Source organism: Euprymna scolopes, chromosome 21, assembly GCF_053919585.1.
Source record: "Euprymna scolopes isolate OS-2025 chromosome 21, ASM5391958v1, whole genome shotgun sequence".
Taxonomy (NCBI): Eukaryota; Metazoa; Mollusca; class Cephalopoda; order Sepiida; family Sepiolidae; genus Euprymna; species Euprymna scolopes.
The window spans coordinates 24,646,428-24,664,141 of record NC_136502.1 but is presented as its reverse complement, the minus strand read 5'-3'; the positions used below and the strand labels follow the sequence as shown (position 1 = coordinate 24,664,141).

The window sequence follows — 17,714 nt, the reverse complement described above, 5'->3', positions numbered from 1 at the left end:
ATACACTATATTGATCAGCTCTATCCGATAGGATGTTGAGCACTTTGTTAGTTGTTAGTTCAAGATCTGCTACCTTATTTCGGTTCTGTTCCTATTTTTAGTTATTGGTTTTCTTCTAACTATATATATATATATATATATATATATATATATATATATATATATATATATATATATATATATATATATATAAAGCTGAATGTGTGTGTGTGTGTGTGTGTGTGGTCACGAATAGGCTCCTATATGGTTGACTATTTTAAAAAACTGATTACATATAATGATAGAAGATGTATCGAGACACAGAAATGGGTATGTTTGATCTGGAAGAACGGTGGTTCATTAAAATTGTGGGGTCTGCGTTTGCGCCTGGTCCACAAAGTATGGAAATAAAAAATTAAAAAATTAAAAAAAAAATGTTTACAAGTGTTTTTCATATAGATGCACATAAGAATACTTTGATAAGTATGTTTTAACTTAAATAGGGATGGTATAATAAAATTGTGGGGTCTGCGTTCGCGCCTGGCCTCCATAGAATGGAAATAGGCATAAACTTTAATAAAGACTTTTCATATCTATCTGCATAAGTATACTTTGATAATTATGTTTCAGTTTGAAGAAATATGGTATAATAAAATTATGGGGTGGTCGTTCGCACTTGACCTCTATAGAATGGAAATATGTCACAAAGTTTAACAAGGTTTTTTAATATAGATCCACAGAATATTGTGATAAGTGTTTCAGTATGAACAATTATGGTATAATAAATTATGGGGTTTATCCATTTTATTTTTACTTTCATCATATTTTGCTTTGGTTTTGATACCCCCAAATTCGCAGCTATCTCTTTACAACCCTTCCTTTTCATAACCTATCATACTTTCATAAATCAGAGTCCATTTTCTGTAGGCTGTTTTTGAACCCAGTCAATGACGGGTACTTTTGCTAGTATATATATATATATATATATATATATATATATATATATATATATATATATATATATATATATAGTAGTGGCCTGGCAAGGCCACAGGGAGGACAACCGAAGTAGTAAAACTGAAGTTGGTCTGCAGGACACTATGTAGGCAAATTTGGGCATATTTTATTGGTTTGAAAATATAGGTTCTTTTTTACCAATTGTAATACAATTTTAACCATAAAATAGTATAATGATCTTCAAAAAGTCTACAAATTTTCATGTAGTTTTGTCTCATAGAACCAAAGATACGAGCATTTCAATATTCAATTTGGTTACCAGTATAGATATAGCCATATCGATATACCACCTTTTTTGGCAATTTTATAAGTTCCAAATCTCAGCAACTATTGATCAGAATTTAACAAATGAAGGCTCGTTGGAAAGGTAATGACTTGAATTGTGTAGTGGGCTATGTGATATTTGTCCTTCTGATCGCACATTAAGGGGATCATCCATCATCTTGGGCCTATTTCTGGCACGTTTTTACAGCATTAAATGTTTCAATCATAGTCATTTGTTTTCCTAGTTTTGCATATGAATTACAAAATATCTGATATTTCCCAAACCTCGATGGAAGGGAGACAAAAACTTGCTGCTATGTTTTCAAATGATTTGACAGCAAGGAGAGACTTGATTCCAAATATTTCTCATATGTTATATCTCCCCTCTTTGGTTTTCATACATAAAGTAAATTTCGCAGTGTATAAAGATCATTTGATTCTGGAGATATTCATAATTGTACCCTATTTCCAAAAGAGGGGAGATATAACATGCTGTTATTTCAGATCATTTGAAACCATAGCAGCAAGTTTTTGTCTCCCCTCCATCAAGGCCAGAGATTTTGGGGAAATATATATATACTAGCATTTCAGACCGGCATTGCCCGGGTGTTTAGAGGTGGATGGTAAGCAAAAAAAAAAAAAAGCGGTCAATTTTTTTTAACTTTGACTCCTATTATGACCCCTTAACATTTATTTTTTGGGGCTCAAATCAAGTTATTAAGTTAGATCCATGTCCAAGGAACCTATATCTAAAATTTCAAGTGTTTAGACCAAAAATTGACGGACGAGTTTGGTAGAGTTCTCAAAGGTCAAATCGTTGAACTTTGACCACTTACCAGACAAATTTCTGGCCGAAAACGTATTACAAAGATTTTTCCAAATCACAGTACCCTGTATATCAAATTTCGAGTTTGTAGACTTAAAATTAACAGAGTTATTGCATTTGAAAAATGTACATACACACAGACACAGACACACAAACACGTTCATTATATATATATATATATATATATATATATATATATATATATATAAGACATATCAGCATAAGCCAAATTTAGATTACGGCAATCAGAAAAAAACAACAACTATATAATTAAATATTTATAAATTTATAAAGAATCGCAATTGGAATCAGTAATTGTATCAGAATCGGGAATTCCATATAGAATCGGTAATTGTATCGGAATCGGGAAAAATATTGGAATTGTTCCATCACTAATATATATATATATATATATATATATATATGTGTATATATATATATATATATATATATATATATATATATACAGTGATGATCATATTTATTGGCACGGTAAAATAAAAGTTAAATTTTGTCTAATAAATTCTAAAAAAGGGATTAAATTAAAGAAAATAACAAAGTATATTATGTATTTTTAACTGGCCTTTCCGATGCAGCAATCGGATTTTAGAAAAAATAAATAACAAAGGAACAACAAACATAATTGCAAAAACCCCTTGTTCAAAATTATTGGCACGATTTATTTAATAATCAATTGTATAGCCTTTGGCCTTGATTACCTTCCTCAGTCGCTTTTCATAGTTTACAACCAAGTTGTTGCACTCTTCAGTAGTAATTTTAGCCCACTCTTCCTGACAATAATCCTCCAATTGAATAAGATTCTTAGGCTTCCTTTGCATTACCCTCAATTTTAATGTTCTCCATAAATTTTCAATTGGATTAAGGTCTGGGCTTTGTGATGGCCACTCCAAAACATTAATATGATTGTCCTCAAGCCATTTCTTAGTCAGTTTAGCCGAATGCTTTGGGTCATTATCTTGCATGAATCACCAACGACGACCAAGTGAGAGCTCTTTAGCAGAGTCTTTCAGGTTTTCATCCAATATTTTAACATAATCTTCCTTTTTTATGCTACCTGTGACCTTAACAAGTCGCCCTGGTCCAGAGGCAGCAAAGGATCCCCAAAACATCAAACTGCCTCCACCGTGCTTCACTGTGGGTATGGTGTTCTTAGGCAGGAAAGCTTCGCCAGATTTTCTGTAAATATAAGACACTTTATTATGGCCAAATAACTCTATTTTCGTTTCGTCAGTCCATAGAACACGTTTCCAGAATGCAACATCTTTATCAATATGACGTTTTGCAAAGGCTAGCCTTGCTTTCAGGTGCATAGGCTTCAATAAGGGAGTCTTTCTCGGACGACATGCTTTTAAACCAGCTCTCTTCAAAACTCTACCAACTGTATGTCGAGATACATTCACTCCAGAGGTGCTCTGTTCATCAACAATCTCCCCAACAGAGATCCTTGGGTTTTGTTTTACTTGTCGAACAATTTTCCGTTCATCTCTTGGGGAAAGAATCCTTTTTCTCCCTCTACCCTCTAAACTCATAAGTGGCCTTGCGATTTGAACTTGTTTATTATGGCTCTAACAGTGGATTTGGGAAGGTTTAGCTTCTTTGAAATCTTATCATAGCCCTCCCCATTGGTATGGCATGCTACAACAAGCTTCCTGACGTCTTCGCTGTGTTCCTTAGTTTTAACATGGCGATTGAAAATTATAATTTAGTCACTTATAATAGTTTAAATAAATCGCTATCTAAAAATTATCTGAAAAAAATTATTCACTGAATTAGCGTTAAACAAGCATAATATGGCTATAAAAAAGTTCAGAAAGCACGTAAACCGGAAATTGATTGATATTATACTGATACTAAAAGAAAAACAAAGCCGTGCCAATAATTTTGAACAAGGGTTTTTTGCAATTATGTTTGTTGTTCCTTTGTTATTTATTTTTTCTAAAATCCGATTGCTGCATCGGAAAGGCCAGTTAAAAATACATAATATACTTTGTTATTTTCTTTAATTTAATCCCTTTTTTAGAATTTATTAGACAAAATTTAACTTTTATTTTACCGTGCCAATAAATATGATCATCACTGTATATATATATATATATATATATATATATATATATATATATATATATATATATATATATATATATATACAGATATATATATATATATATATATAATTTGAGGTTACTATTTTCCAAAGGTAGGTTAACCAGTGAAATATAATGCGGTTCATACGAGAGTGCTCAATACAGAAGTAGAGAACGTTACATTTGTCTTTACATAAGCAGTAGTTTGTTGCTACACAGTCATGAGCATGTTTCGGTCTACCAGTATTTACCAACTAGAGACCTCATCAGGCAACAACCCTTATTTCTGAAAAAGGTTTTCGGAAATAAGGGTTGTTGCTTGATGAGGTCTCTAGTTGGTAAATACTGGTAGACCGAAACATGCTCATGACTGTGTAGCAACAAACTACTGCTTATGTAAAGACAAATATATATATATATATATATATATATATGTTAATGATAGGACAATTCCAAAATTTTTTCCGATTCTGATACAATTACAGATTTTGTTTAAAGTACCGATTCCGATTCTTTGAAATGTCTAAATTTTTAATTAGATATTCAATGCCATTTTTAAAATGTTCAAATGGCTGCAAAATGTAATGTATTTTGGAAAACGTAAAAAATACACCTGGGAGGAAACTGTTTATTACAAGATTAGATCTTTTTAAATATTTTTCTCAAATATTTTCTTTGTAATTGATTAAAATTGTGAGACAAGGTTGTTTTCTTATAAAACTAACCCGATTTGAATTTGTTCCCCATTAATGCTATTTGACATTAACAATCAATTAATGTTGCTATTTGACATTAACAATCAATTAATGTTGCTATTTGACATTAACAATCAATTAATAAAGAAACGACGATTGTTATGCAAAATAAGAAGACAGTGTATGAACAGAATAGTTAACAAAGCACGTCATGTTAAGAACGAGTTTGTACATAATAATGTTAATATTTATGAAAAAATTAGTGATGGGAGGATTCCAATATTTTTCCCGATTCCGATACAATTACCGAATCCGTACTAAATTCCCGATTCCGATACAATTACCGAGTCCGATTCTTTATAAATCTCTAAATTTTTAACTATAAAAGTGTTATTTTGTCCTGATTACTGTAAAAACACATCTTAAATGTACTTATATTTTCTCAAACGTAAAAACACACTTGTGAGGGGGTGATTTAGAGATTTTAGTCTTACTGGAAGTTTAAATCAATAAATATTTATTATTTTATTATTACTACAAGCAGTTGAAGATGTTTCTTAAACCGAAATCAAATAAAAACGATAATTAAAAGAATCGGTTTTGGCATTGGAAAATAGGCTCAAATTTTTCCGATTCCGATACCCCCAAAAGCTTTGCTTTTTCCGATTCTTGATTCCGATTCTGATTAATCGTCCCAACACTAGAAAAAATTCTTATCAGGAGAAAGGAGTCTGTTAACTATTCTTTGCGTTCTCTTTATGAAAGAATGTTTCATATTTTTTTCTCCTTATTATAAAGATTTGGTTGGTTATTCTGATTGATTTGCTTTACTGTAAAGAAAAGAAAACAAGAAACATATAATACTAGTATTACTACTACTAATAATAATAATGGCAAATTTGTTGATGGCCTTCGTCGCATAGGGTAGAATTAGCTGCAAGGTTCTTGGTAAATAGTTTGGCCTTGTCTGATGCTGACGAGATGACCTCTGGTTCATTGATAATGGTTGGGATAGAACGCACACTTCTGTTCAGGATCCTATTTGTTATTTGCCAAAACTGGTGGGAACCAAGCTGCTGATCAGATACTTTGGATTTAACGGACTGAGCATAAAGCTCTCTTGCATTTTTTATTACTCTTTTACAGTGGTTGCTGGCGTTCCTGAAAGCAGCTTTAGTCTCAGTGCATCTATTACGTTGGTAGCTATGGAAAAAGTGATTTCTGTGCACGATGGCAGCAGCACATTCTGGGGAGAAACATGGCTGGCTGTTAGGTTTTTGTTGGAATTTTTTAGATGGTATGCCTACAATTAACCATTCAGTCAGGTCTGATACTATAAGGGACACATCCTTTTTAAACATGGAATGGAGAGGTAGATCAGATATGAATGTATGGAAGCTATCCCAGTCAGCCATGGAGTATCAGTACACAGTACGGTGGAGGGGTACGTCTGGAGACTTATTACATTTCATTTTTATCTTAACAGATACGACAGAGTGGTCGGAGGATCCTAGAGGAGAAAGAACGGAACATGAACATAGCTCAGGGGAAGTTGAGAGAAAAAGGTCTAGAAGGCTTGCCTACTGACCTGTAGTATCGGGCACACGGGTGGGCTCGCGAACAATCTGAGTGAGGTCATAAGCAATAGCAAAATCATGACAGAACCTCCTCTCATCATCTGTCTTATTTGAGTGGGTCAGCCATTCCACGTTAAGGACGTTGAAGTCACCACAGATGTGAATGTTAACCGAGGGATGTGCAGACAGGATGTGGTTTATTTTCTCAGATATACTCTTAAAGATAGTAACTCTGCTGTTATGGGGCCGATAAAGGGCAAATATAAATGCAGTGGTGTAAGCAAGTGCAACCCGGAAGCACATATAAGGTAAATTAGGATCTTCTCTAGAGATATCCCTGCCACACGGGAAGCCATCTTTAATGTAGGCACATATTCCATGCCCATGGCGATCTTGAGTTCAGAGCTTATGGACAGTCATTTTTTTGTTCTAATTTAACAAAGAGGCCACTAGGTTTGTTTTGAATAAAAAAAACGCTTTAAAATATGTTAAAGCACAAACAAGCTTATTCAAGTAAGTAGAAGAATAACTTGCATTTTGGTAACATTCATTTCTTGCATATTTGTTTTTTCTTCTATTTTTTGTTCTATTAGTTACAGTAAAAAATACTCAAATCTTATTCTTCTTTGTTTAGGGGGATGGACTTTCGAATATATAAATATAGTTTATTTTTTTATTCAACAAACTTCTAAATGTTTTCATTTTTTATATTTTATCCAAAATTTGGATAAACTAATTGTGAGATTTTTATCTATATGTTTTCACTTGTGCCCAAAGCAAAAAATATTAATTCATTCAGAAGACAATGACCAGACAAGGTCAGGATTAACCGACACTAGTTTGAAACTGAAAAATATCCTGAGAATTTTAAATCTTTTAATACACAACTGTGAACTCCCTGAGAGGTGGCATATAGACGTTTAGCAAATAAGTGTGAAAAGATATTTGAACATTCTAAATAATTTACTAAGGGAATGGGCTAAGTGAACTCTAGACTATTTACTTTGTTTTTCCAGTTCTGATAGCCCTAAAAGTTCCGATTTTTGTTTTATTCTTATTATTCATCCCAATACTAATATATATATATATATATATATATATATATATATATATATATATATATATATATATATATATATAATAGTTAGTTTACCCTTCTAACACTGGTGCTCAATTAATTTTCTACTACAAGTTACACACAAAAATTTGTTTTGTCAGTGCTTACGGGACGTATTAGTCCATGTTGTTACTAATAAAGATTTCATTTTTGTTCGATTTGAACGATTTTTATATTTATTGATATCCTGATTGTATATGCTGATCAATATTTAGGATTTTGTTTGCTATGAATAACACCTAACCAGTTTCAATGCAATCACACACACACACACACACACACACACACACACACACACACACACACACACACACACACACACACTTCCGGTCATCGCTATAAACTATTTCTACAAAACCGATTCAATAGAATGATTATGATAATTATCTTTACAATTATTATACACTAGTTGAGGTGCCCTCTGTTGCCTTGTATGGAGAGGGGTGGGTGATAATTTAATTGTATGAATAACAATTGATTTTCTATTGTTTTCACAAGTATCAGGTTGACAAGAGAGTTATTGCGGTTTTTAACTTTTAAATTCAGATGAACATATTTCAGTTGGAACAAAAAATTATTACACAAAATAACCACCATTAGAATGGATGCAAAACCAGTGCATTTATGCCAGTAACATTAAAATCTTGCATTCTGGTGGTGGTGAAGTCGCTGAAGGCCTTCTTGATATCGCTTAAGTTTTTAAAGCATTTCTCATGCAAGGAGTTGTCGAGATGCTTGAAAAAGTGGTAGTCGGTAAGTGAGAGGTCTGGAGAGTATGACGGATGAGGCAGAGTTTCGTAACCCAATTCGTTCAACTTCTGCAGGGTCAATTTAGCAATATGCGGGTGGGTATTGTCATGAAGGATAATTGAGCCTTTTCTGTTGACTAATGCTGGGTGTTGTTGTTGTTGAAGTTTTTGGTGCATTTCATCCATTTGTTGAAAGTACTTCACTGCCATAATGGTTTTACCTGAATTCAAAAAACTGTAATGAATGAGACTGGTCACAGACTATCAAACAGTACGCATGGCCTTCTTTTGATGCAACTCTGGCTTCGGGAAGTGTCATGGAGGTTCATTGGCATCCAACCACTGAGCTGAGCATCAACAGTTGTCGTAAAGGACCCACTTTTCATTGTAAGTCACAACCCAGTCGAGAAACGGGTCGTTCTTGTTGCATAAAAGAAGGGAAAATGACACTTCATAACAGCGTTTCTTTTGGTTGCCGTTTAGTTCATGAGGCACCCATTTATCAAGTTTTTTGATTTTCCAATCTCTCTCAAGTAGTTGGAAATCGTCGTATACGTTATGTCTAATTCAGAAGCAAGTCCTTGAACAGTTGTGCATAGATAGGCTTCGATTAAGGCTCTTAATTGATCGTCGTCAACATTCGATGACCGACCACTATGCTTATTATCTTCGAGACTCTCATTGCCGCCACAATATTTCTTAAATCACTATTGTGCTGTGCGTTCAGTAGTGGTTCCTGGGCCAAACACTTTGATATCGTGAACTGTTTCAGCAGCTTTTCAGCCTACCTTGAATTGAAATAAGAAAATTATGCGAATTTGTGTTTTTCCATCTTGTATTCAATGTTCTGAAAAGAAGGCATAATTGTTTTAAACCAATTGTAATTTAAATGATTTGATAGAGCGAAAAATGATATATAAAATAAAGAAAACAAAAACTTATTTGAAAAAACATCGTTTGAAATCAAAATCTTTTTAAGCCAATACATCTAACTTATTTAAAATAATATGAATATGGAAATTATACTAAGAGAAAGGAATTTAAATCTTAAATAGAAATAAATGATTTGTGAACAAATATGCAAGTGAAATTCTATGCATTTGAAATTGTACAAATATGGAAGCCAAAGTAAGCTTGCATGGAAAAGAACAAATGCGTGAGAAGTTTTTAAAAAAATATGCAACTGAAATTTTACATATTTAAAATAGTATAGACATGGAAGTAAAATTAAGTGAAAAGCATAGATTTGATTTAAAACTTAAATGAAAAAAAAAAAGAAGTATGTGAGATAATTCTTGTTTAAAAAAATATCAATGTGAAGTCTTATTTATTAAAAATTGTAAAAAAATTGAGTCAAAGTAGGCGAAAAGGAAAGCTGCAATGTAAATTTTAAAGTTAAAAATATATGCAAAATAATTATTTTTAAACAAATATGCAACGCATATTATTTGGATTCATCTGACTACTGTTCTCATCTGGAGTGTGATTTTCGCAACGTTTCGGATGATGTAACCTCTGACTTTCTTCAGATGTGTCTTGTCGAACTCAGGAATGTTTTTGTCAAACTCGGGAATTTGGATGGAATTTCGAGCGGAATCTTTTATTTACTTAATGAGGGTAGTGTGCTCTCGTTTCATCAGCCATGACTGGATCCTAATTGATTCACAATTGTATTGTTTGGTCGCCCATACTGAGAATTGAATTTTCAACCTTCAGGAGAATATCACTTTTTTTTAAATTGATTTTTCCAAGTACTCTGACCATTGCACCATGGGTCCTTGCGGATATGAATTTTGGGAGACTTAAACCTATTTTATTTCTAGTACGAATATTAGGAGCCTTAAATCTATTTTTATATCTAGTTGAAAATATCACTATTTATTATTTTTTTTTTTTTTCTGAAGAAGAAGTTAGTGGGGACAGGATAATTTTATGGACTCATAAATCGTAAAATTGCCTTCCCACTAATGAAATAGCTGTAATGGAAGAAAATCCAGGAAATAAACGAAGGTTATAAAAAAAGAAAACGTGAGTCTTTGAATTTTCAACAAAATTTTGCACTATATATATATATATATATATATATATATATATATATATATATATATATATATATATATTAATGTTTTTACTTATTGCTTGTATATATTATCTATTGTTTTATAATTAATTATAAATACGAATAACCATTCCTCATCTCAGAAATTCAGAAATGTCAAATATGCAACTGAAGAAGATGAATAGATGGGATTTAAATGATTGTTGGGTTGGTCAGGTGTAGTTGCATCGAGGGGGTACCAGAGAAGTTCATCAGACTATATTCTATTGAAGTACTTGTAAAACGAGCACAGGAATGCAATATTACAGCAATGTGATAGGAGATGAAGCTAAGTGGATAGTGTGGGGCCTATTAGATGAGAGATTCTTATTTTGGACTCTTCAAAGGAGATGCTAGTGATTGGTGCACCAGCCCAGATGTGACAACAATGCTCCAGGCATAGGTGGATAGTGATCTGGTAGAGATATAGGATACTGGCAGTTGTGAAAAGTTTTCTAGTATGGTAAAGGGAGTCTACTTTCCTAGCAGCAGCTTTGGTAATGTTTTCTGTGTATTTATTTCAATTCACGTTACTTAAAGTTGGAATAAGATTTCTAGCCGTAAAGTTTGGTATCATTACATCTTGATTTTAATTGTTGTACGGGTATATAAAAGTCTTGCAAAATGTCTCATTCAGAGAATTAATTTTACCAGTCCTGAGACAGGTATTCTCCTAGTATATATATATATATATACACTGAATATTCCACGTTTTCTTCAGGCTTATCCTGAAGAATCCTAGAGTGGATTAAACGTGGAATATTCAGTGTAGCTTAATCGCCATATATATTTTATAACTTACTTAATAGCTCTACCTACATATTGAGCACTGTTGAAGTAAATATTTAAAGTTTACGCATAAATTTATACTTTCGTATAATAATTTTATGTGAGTAAATGTAGTTATATATATATATATATATATATATATATATATATGTGTGTGTGTGTGCTTGTGTGTGTGTGTATACACATGCATACAAATATATATGCATACACACATTATATGTGTGTTGTACATGCATAGACACATATATATGCGCACACACATGTATATGCACACATGAAGCAGTTTAAATAGAGCCAGTTCAATAACAGTTCTCTTATTTCAAGTGGAGACCAGACTTTGTTTTGTTTTTTCTTGTTTTCTCCCCTTCTTTTCTTTTTACTGCCTCGTTCAGTGGTTCAAAAATATTTTTTGGAACAATTTCAGCTAAAATCAAGTTTCTGTTCGGGGAAGTAAGAGTTGTTTCCTCTTGACAGCAATGTGTTGTTGGCGCTTCGTGCCTCTTGCATTACGTCTCTTGGCTCACGTATACCATACACCAACTGCCAATTCATTGCCTGATTGTCCAATTTAGAAATAAAACTTCTGGAATATATCAAATCTAGGTTAGAGGTTATCTGCGCCCGGGAATCAATATATTGCATTTTAACAAAGACTAAAAGAAAAGAGAGATTGAGAGAGAGAGAGAGAGAGAGAGAGAGAGAGAGAGAGAGAGAAATGTTTGTAGAGAAATACAGGTTGTTCAAGTTAGTACCTAATTCATTTTTTATTTTTTGGCTGTAAAATCAATGCATTAAATTTTCAACAGGAAATATGCACATGAACATAGTCATAAATATGTACATATATTTATATGCAAATTGAAGGACAGAAAGAGAATCCTTGTGCAACTGTAGTTCTTAACTCCTGCACAGGTCAAGTTCACATTGTAAATAACACAGTAAAATGTTCATTCAGATGTCAAAGCTGCCAGCTGTGGATATTATCTACATTATATCTATACATATTAATACACTTGTATCTTTTTTCCCTCATTTTATGTCACACTATCAGCATGGCACAGGCATTGAAATAAGTTACAACGACTACAGCCAGTATCACAGTCATAGTTTTGCTATATATTCCCCTAAGATTTCTATGCAAATTTATACTTTGGTTGATTTTATTTTTAAATTATTAATCATTAGCAAGAAATTATCTCTATTATATTTTTATATCTCGGTCTCAATTTACTTAATTTAAATACACAATTCAATATATATATATATATATATATATACATATATATATATATATATATATATATATTTCAGAAATAATATCCAGTCGCAGGCACAAAAGAAGATTTAAGTATGGAAACACCCTAAACTCTTCCAATAAACCTCCTCCAAACCAGGACTAATATCTGTAACCTCTTAGATCAACTGTCTGACAAACCCTACCTGCCTCCCCAATTACAATTTTGTCCATTGCTATAAACGGTTGATTAGCCTCTCTCACATGCCCAATCTACCATCCAGTATCTGACACTGGACCCCCCCCCTGCGCTTTTTAGGTAATTCTACCAATGTACACCTGCCCATTCTATACAACATCTACTTTGCCTATTATCTCACTAGACCTCAGCTAAAGGGACTCTCTCTATCATAACATTTATAGAAATAGAATAGAAATATCACCAGAACGCTCTCCCTGATGAAACCTTCCCCTCCCTTGTTCTATTGAACCCACTCAGCAACCAACCAACCCATGCTCATTTTAATATGCAATAGTAACAAAATATCCTCATAAATCTTCTTTATATACTCATTATCGCTTATCAAATTCTCCCCAATATGCCTCCCAAACAGCTTTTACTCATAACCACTTTATTTTTCTTCACTTAAAGCATACATTTAAATTTAATAGTAACCCTCCTCAATTCAATCCTAATATCTGAAATCATCATCTTGGTCTTCCCTCCCTCTAAAATTTAACCTTCCTCTATAAATAGATCCCTATAATTGCCATGTCTTTATACAAATTCAACATTAACTCTATTAAGATTTGGCCATTCTAACCTGATATATTTTTAACTACAGTAGAGAATTCTCATAATTAATACCCATGACATATAAACCAATATAAGCGGCTTCAATGGAAAGAGAAAATAAAAAATAAAAAATTTCGATAACTAATCCCCTAGCCCTAAATAAACTGATCTAAACTTTAAGATCTATCGCCTCCTCTTATCAGTGACCTTTAGCACACTCTCTTCACCCTACTCCCACATTTGTTCCTCATCTTCGCTCAGTTTGATACTTTATAGTGCTGTACCTTCTAACTCGAGTCTTACTACCTATTTTCATTTGCTATAGTTCTGAATTCTGTTATTTTTTATTCTCTACATTTTGGTTTCCGCTCATCTATAACCAAGAATTACTCTTAGAAGTAAGTATAACATTACGTGGATCTTTTGGGGATATGCAAACGGAAATAAGGAATATCTACATCATCAACTAAAGACCAACATATTTTCACTTGAAAAACTTGGAATCAAAAACTTCATCCTGAAATTAATTGCTATCTCAAACCTTCTTCTCCCGAAAAAGTCAGGTAATGTCCATTCATTATATTCTCATCCCAGCTTTAATATCCTAATTAAATTGCAAAATTTCCCACCACTAACCACAACATGTTTCCTTGAATCACCACTTAAACTGGACAGAGACTGTATTTCTCATAAAAGAACTTCTATTTACTTGTTTTTTTTTTTAATTTCTGATACTACTTTGCACTCAACAAGGATCTAAAAAAATTTGCAAAAAATCTTCACTCCTCGGAGTTCAAGAACTTTCTCCTACTGTATATTTTTTCGTCTGCTGTATTTTCATTTTATTTCTTTTCTTTTTTTTTTTCACTTGGCCCATTATACCTTTATATCTTTGTACTTATTTTTTTTTAATCCATTTTATTACCCTGTTTTTTATTCTCTTATACTTAATAACTTTGTATTTTCTATAGCTTTATTATTTATTATATTTTATTATTTATTATTCTACCATCTAATTTATTCTCTTAAAAATATTTCTAAATTTTATCCCTCATAACTTATCTCCTTACATTTATTATTTCACTATTATTCCTAATAATTTATATTTCTTTTAAGTACTGTTATAATTTCAGATACTCCTTCTAAAATACACTGGCATAGCAGAAACTCCCTATTTCATGTAAACCTCTTCCATAGCTATAACCCATTAATATATATATAATCAAATAAGCACCTTCTCTCGATTAACTTACCCTATATCCTCCCCAAGTCGAAATATTTTGAAATGCCTAGGGTAGTAGATTTAAAATTTATATATGGAATATTGGATAAATAATTTAACAAACTCACAGAAATACTTATCCAATATTTCATATACTAATTTTCCATTTTATCTGAAATTTTCATTTTATATTTATTTCTTAGCAAAATTCTTGTTTATAGAATGAATTATTATTTAAAATTCATTTTAATAAATATATTACTGAAAAAAATAACACTTGCATTATTGCAAGCTAAATTTGACTGACGGACGTATTTACCATTTACAAAAAAAACTAAAGATGAAACTTTACTGTTGAAAGCGCTATTACAACTACTACTGTAGAGATTTCTCAAAGAATTGTTTCAAATTGTTTACAAATTTTATGAATGTGAATTTTCTTATTCAATTAAGTTCATTCATTCATATTGCAATAATTTTTAAAACAAAGAAACATAATATATTTATTTAATCAAATTGTATAATTTTTTAAACTTTTCAATTTTTACAGAGACATCCTATTTTCAGAAACAAGCTTGATCCAAAAATTAAATAGTAAGAAACAAATTGATTTTTATGTTTCTAAATTTTTAAAATCAGGATTGATTATTTGTACTATTTTCTTTTAACTACATGGCCTAGTAGATAAAGTACTTCGTAAAATTCAGTTGTAAAGTTACACTCTTCTGGAGGTGTGTGACACTTAAAATAAAATTGTGAATTACTTAGGACTTCTACCTAGTCATGGCTGACAGAAAAAGAGTTTGCCTGAAAAATTCCCGAGTTTGACAAGATACATCTGAAGAAGGTCGAAAGTTACATTGATCGAAAGGTTATAACAATAACACTGAACGTGAGAATAGAATCCAAATTGATTTTTAATAATTTGAGGATTTGTTTTATATTATTCAATTAAAGCCATTCATCCATACACTAATGGAATACCCATCCAAGCATGCATATTTTGTTAGTGCATATTTGTGAATTAAAAATATATACAATACTAGTGGGGATGGGGGGGGGCTGCCATGTCGTAAAATATGCTTAAATATGATATTTTAATTTGTCCAGATTTTGTATATATTATTATAGAATCATTATTTCAAAATTAAAAATAAAGTATTTGGGTGCCATCAGCTAGAATTGAAACCGAAAGCAAAACTGTAGGATTCAAAGCTGGTGACGTTACCACTGTACCAACATGACACACATACGAACTGATTAAAAATCAAAAATAAACTAAGATTAATGTACAAAATGTACAATGTTTACAATTTTGATCCATTTTTGATCTCTTATGTTCTGTTCGTGCATATTCGTAATGCCATTGTTCACACTTCACCTGGTAAATTTCATTTTTTTAAATTTTCACAGTTTTGTACCGATTTTCCCGGGCTAAAACCCGAATATAAAGTTTCATATGAGTTCGAATACCCTATATATGAAGTTTCATGTCAGTAGACCAAAAATTGAAGACGGAGTTTTGTAGGCAAAATTTTTTAAACAAAAATATATACACCTACATAAATATATATGGAAAGAGGTTTCTGTTTGCTATAACTTTTTTACACAAAAATTACGCAAGTGTAAATCATGTAGAATATCTACATGAATATAAGTACACGTAATAGTTAACTAAAGATGATCATCACATACGAAAATCGAAAAAACTAATAGAGAATTAATCAAGGTGAATGTTTAAAAGAATATGCAAATTAGCCAAATCTTTTGCAGATAAATGCAATTCAACAATCCATATATAACACAGTTGTATTTTCTTTTTAAATAAATAGAAGAAAGAGCTTTTAATATGAATATCAATACACACACACAAAAAAAAATTATAGCAGTATAGATTTTCTTTTAAATAAGTTGTAGCTTGTCAGTAAAGGCAATTTTTTAAAGAATATTTTCCTATGAAGCGACTAAAATTTTATGTATTCTGTATAGCACATACAAAATGGTGAACTAGCAAAATTATTACAATTCCTACAATCCCACCCAATCAATGCTGACTAAAATTCTTAGGGTCCTGCACACAAAATTGAATATTATAAAATATTAAAAAAATCGATTAAAATAGAAAAGATAATATGATGTTATGGACTAACATAATGTTTCTCATTCAATCCTAGGCAACCTTGTTAGTAATTTAACAGACAAGATTATGTTACAGGATATTACGTAATAAGTAGAAGTATCTGACAGAGAAGCAATATCAGTTGTCAATTTTTGATTTTAGGGTTTAGGGTTACTGAACAGTAAACAAAGTAGAAAGAATTTTTGATTAGAAAGCTGATCAGAATGTAGCGGAACAGAGTAAAATGTATGAGAATTTATGAGATGAAGATTGGTAATTTACACTAATTGGATAATTCGGACTACTTTTAACATCTTGGATGTTACTCATATATTATATAAGATAGGAACAGTAGTCAGAATAATCCTTTTTCTTATTTTCTTATGTTTGTTCAAGCTGGGGATGGGGCATCCCACCGAGTGTCAGACATTCACTCATTATCTCATATATTTAAACTGAGAGACCTTCTTAAGATTTCAACCGTCTCTAAGTGCAATTGTCTGAATATCTCTTGCACTTGGTTCACCAGGTATATTTGCCAGCTTTTGAAATTCTTTTTCATGAGCCCAGTTGTTCCTATAATTACTGGAATGAGAAAAAAATAAAGACTGATACGTATATTTAAAGGTTATTTAGGCCATATGCAAAATCTAAGTGGTTGTCAGGCTAACTGATTATGTAGACATAAAAAAAAATACAAACCTATAAAAGCTAGATATTTTGTTGTGAAAAGCAGATAAAAACTATGAGAATTAAGTAAAAATTAGCTGGAAGGTTGTAAAGTTAACAATTTCATTCATTCATTAAGTGGTGTCTTGCCTGGTACAGGCATTACGGCTATGACTCTCTATCTATCTCCCTTGAGGCATTCATTAATTCATTGTTGCTCATCATTCAGAACCCCATTTGTGCTGTTTCAAAAAAGTTTCTTTATGTAATGGCATAGCTTTCTTGCAGTTGTACAGACAGTAGGTTGTGATTTCTTTCTGTCCAAGCAGTACCCATACTGGGCGATTGTCCTGACCATTGTACTCAAAAAGGAGTTTTCTGCTCAGCAGAATAAAATATGAAACCATGAACAGAATTATTGTTGATTGCTTCTGTATTAAATCAGTCACCTGCTTTCC

At 31.8% G+C, this 17,714-nt stretch overlaps 1 protein-coding gene across 1 annotated transcript in view; it reads right to left on the bottom strand.

Annotated features, from left to right (window-relative positions):
• Positions 1-17,714, bottom strand: part of LOC145242059 (protocadherin gamma-A4-like) — a 113,201-nt gene that overhangs the window by 47,276 nt on the left and 48,211 nt on the right. The gene's annotated exons all lie outside the window — the stretch shown is intronic.